Source organism: Odontesthes bonariensis, chromosome 4, assembly GCF_027942865.1.
Source record: "Odontesthes bonariensis isolate fOdoBon6 chromosome 4, fOdoBon6.hap1, whole genome shotgun sequence".
Classification (NCBI taxonomy): Eukaryota; Metazoa; Chordata; class Actinopteri; order Atheriniformes; family Atherinopsidae; genus Odontesthes; species Odontesthes bonariensis.
This window is the reverse complement of record NC_134509.1, coordinates 22,640,601-22,644,890: the sequence shown is the minus strand read 5'-3', so window position 1 is coordinate 22,644,890 and position 4,290 is coordinate 22,640,601.

The window sequence follows — 4,290 nt, the reverse complement described above, 5'->3', positions numbered from 1 at the left end:
CATTTTGAATGGTCGTGTACTCTTGGAACAGAATCTTCCTCCAATCTTCCTAAAGTTTTTCTTCAAGCTGCTGTGGTGTAGGATTTCTCATTCAATTTGATTGCCGGTATTCGTTCTGATACAGTTATTCTTTACAAACATGTTAGTCTGCAAGGAACAAAAGTCTGTGTGAGAATTAAGTGCATCAAACACTGCTGCTGCACTTAGAGGTGTGTTTGTGCATTTTATGAAAATGCAGTAAGAATAGAAATAATTCCCGAAGACAGCATAACACGATTGCACATTCACTTTTTAGTATGAGAACAACAAGCAGATGCAGGGTCCTGGATAAAACAGCATGCTGTCCAAAGATGCTCTTCGTGCACAAAGTGATGTGCAGAGTTGGGAAAATGTCTAACATGATGCCACAATCATATCACTGTGGATCACTGTGGATGATACAGGCCGGTGCACTATGTGTGCACTTTCCCTCACATATTTGGCACCAGTTTATGCTCTGATATTACAATCTCAGCATGATTCATTATAAAAATTAAGTCTCTTTTCACACATGGTAATATGTATTTGTCGAATTAATGCGTGTTGGACCACGTTTCCAGTGACGAGGACTTAAATACCTTGAGCAGTCTTACAGTTGGGGAAGATTCCCTTTGAATACTCACTTTATTTGTACTGAAGTCACAAAAGACATATAGTCTGTTTGCGTCACAAGACCCCATAAAGTGCAAAGCTATATGCATTAGCACAGTTTACTAGACCACGGATCTCAGCACCACACAGCAGGACTGAGTTAGGTGCTAGCTGTCTTATTAGATAATGTCACTGTTTGATATGTATTTTTGTTTATCTGATGTTTGTATTTATCTATGACTTGTTGAAGACTACATGACTTTTCATTATTTCCTAATGCATAAAATCTTATTTTAAAGGTATACTTTATTTTTCTTATGACTGCATGTTAGTCCTCATCTTCTTGCTAACAGATAATGATACAGATGCAGCCACTTTTAATCGCTTCACCCAATAATCGGCTTGTCAGTTTCCAGACAGTTTCTGCCATTAACCTGGCAAAGAATCAACTGGGAAGCGAAAGGTCCAACTATTCCAAGTAGCTGTATCTGTGATGCAACTTTCAAGCAACACTAGAGAAGTGTGGGAACCTCAAAGCTAGGTGCATCTGACTTTTTTTTTAAGTATGCTGACTTTCATTTTACACATTTCTTGGCCTCTAACTGCCCTGGAGCTTCCAGTGGCTCAAAAATCTCAACTTACAACTTTGGGTCACTGCCCTGCAACTATCTGGAGAGATTGGCCCTCATTTATCAAGCCGTCGTGGAAAGCATCGTATATATGAGCGGAGAACTCGTCGTACGCAGAGGCTCAAGTGATATTTACAGAACATGCGTACCACACCAATCCCATCGTAAAACCGAGCGGCTGTTGATAAATCCGGCGGCTGAAATCCATCGTAATGATCCTAACCACGCCTTCTACAAAAGGGGGCTGAGAGGCCGCACCTCTAGAATTTGCGACATGGATAGACGAAAGGCGGCAAAGAAACGCTGTCAACGCTGTTGACAGCCGTCCCAGCTGTCAGCAGCTGGCGATGTAAATTGCAGACCGGACGAGTTATGTATTTTCCCCTACTGTGATGGTCAATAAAATGTGATAAACTCCAGATTAAATGAAATCTATAATTGAACGATGTTTTACTTTTTCTCCAATAAGATCAGGAAGAAGTGGTCCGATATGAAATTGGCCAAAAAAAGAAGGTCGCAGCTGTCCGACGCAGCATGGGGGGGGGGGGGACACACGTTTAAATAACACAGTTGCTTTAATATTCAACACAAATGAGGTTCCTAATCAAACTAATATTTTTCATTCACAGATGAATCCGAAGTGGCATCCGGGCAACCTGACCCGCGCGACGAATACGCGGCCCCGTCAACATCCGAAGCGTCTGCCTGCCTCTGCCCCCCGGTCTGCAGCGTCACACCGGCCAGCCGTGTTAACCACAGAGGTCCTAGAAAGACAAACAGAGATCGTGAAGTGGATGATGGCTTTAACACACACCATGCAATCTATCGACAGTACATTGAAAGACATAAATGAAACACTGAAGTCACAGAATAAATGCTGAAAGAAATCGTTGTTCTCCTTTCTTTTTTCCTTGAATAACAGAATGCTTACCAAAAGTCAGAATCGCTGAATACGTTCCTCTCTCCTCCTGAGCGCTCTTGGCTGTGCAGGCTGGTGGAAGGGATCTCTGGGTGCGGGGTCCTCTGGATGTACATCTGGAAATGGCACTCCATTTTTATGGGCAATGTTATGGAGATCCCCGCATGCAATAATAATATTGCATACCTTTTCGGGCGTATAGGGTTCCCCCCGCAGCCGAGAGACAGATCCAGCTTTAGGAGCCCTATACACCTCTCCACAGTGGCACGCGTGCGCGTATGCGCAGTGTTAAAGCGCCTCTCCTGTTCGGTGTGAGGGTGCGCGGTTGAATAATGAGCCATCACTCCTCCAATTACGGAGTTGTACTTGTTTAATTTGTTTAATTTGCGTTTATGTTTATATTTATGTTGAAGTCAAATAAAACATGGACCTTCTTTGAAGTGATAAGTCTGTAATTTTAGCCAAGGGATTTGTTGCGACTCCTGAGGCACGCACTCGTGACGCTGCTGTGTTGCAGTCACCGCAAGTCAAAATGGAAAAGTGCGTACACCGGCCTCAGACCTGTCGTGGCGATTTCATCTTTCCTGCGCTCACGATGGATTTGATAAATGCCAACCTTTGCGCAGGAAAGAACGTACACACGACCTACGCATGTTTTTCGTCTTACTTAAGTTTGATAAATGAGGGCCATTTTGTTTTGTTTTACAGTACCACATCGCAGTAGCCTGGCAGACGCGTCCACATCTCGATGAGATGGTGGTCTGGGAACTAGATGTGCATTTTCTCGTATTTGAGGCGTGGTTTACGAATGCCTAGAGCCGTTTATTGGGCGCTACGAATGTCTATCAAATGGCGTCTGGTTCTTCCCATGCTGCTTTGCGCGCGATTCATAGCCAATTGTATCACTTATACCAGATGACATATGTAGAGCGACAGAAATTTGACGAGGAGGAAGAAGACGCGTTGCTCTTTTTTAAAAGTAAACTTGCGTTCTAAGCTACTTAAAAAACTTTCTAAGGCTGTATCGAACGGTAACGTTGTGTCCGCTGCCATGTTGGATTAACACTCTACAAGCTTCGGTGTCGCGCATAGACGTCGTCATCGTCTTGCTGCCCCCACCGTTCTGTGATTGGTTCCCTAACTCAGGCAAAAATAAGGGCGGTGGTTCCCAGGCTGCCTTTGCAGTGTGAATGAAATCGCAAGCAAAGCAGCATGGGAATTCCCAGGCTAACATGGCAGAATAACACATTTTCCCTATGAATATCTACTTTAAATAAAGATTTAAAAAAAAAAAATACTAAACACACATCATAAAAGAAATGGCAGAGACTCATTGAAAGAAAGAGGGAGACACCGGACAAGAAAAAAAACATCCGACTTTCGTCGATTTTCATCTCTGGAGAGCCCAGAGAAACAAACATGATGACAGACAGATCAAACTAATCAATTCACTTGCAACTTTACCACTGTCGGTAAAGTTGTTGACATGTGTGTGTTAATGATCATGAAAATATCATCGTTTCAAAAGCATTTTAGATGCTGTTCAGAAATCTAAATGTTTATGTTGGTAAACTTCACACCTAAATTGCAACAAATACCCAGGCAAGCTGCTACACTGGCTTTGGTGGTCTTGGTAAGGTCTTGTTTACAGTGTTTGCTCACTTTGTAGTCCCCACATCATGTATATTAGTCAGGTGTTAGTTTGCACAATGTTTATGTGTGGTGGTCACCAGGCTTCCTGGTTCAAATCCGTGAGGAGTCTGCATGTTCTCCCCATGCATGTGTGGGTTTTCTCTGGATACCCCAGCTTTCTCCCACTGTCCGAAAACATGCATGTTAGCTTCATTGGTGATTCTAGGTTGAGCATAGGAGTGGGTGTGAGCGTGCGTAGTTGTTAGTGTCTGTGTTGGCCCTGTGATGGACCTGCAATCTGTGATGGTATGATGGCAGCTGAGATAAGGCCGAGCCGCTGAAATAGATTAAGTGAGAATGAAAATGGATGGATGAAGCCCAAAGAGAAATTTACATTTCAAAAGAAGTGTGTTCATCCATGTTATTGATCGGAGACTGAACAAAGACCACGATTTGATACCGACCATGCTTCACAGATGA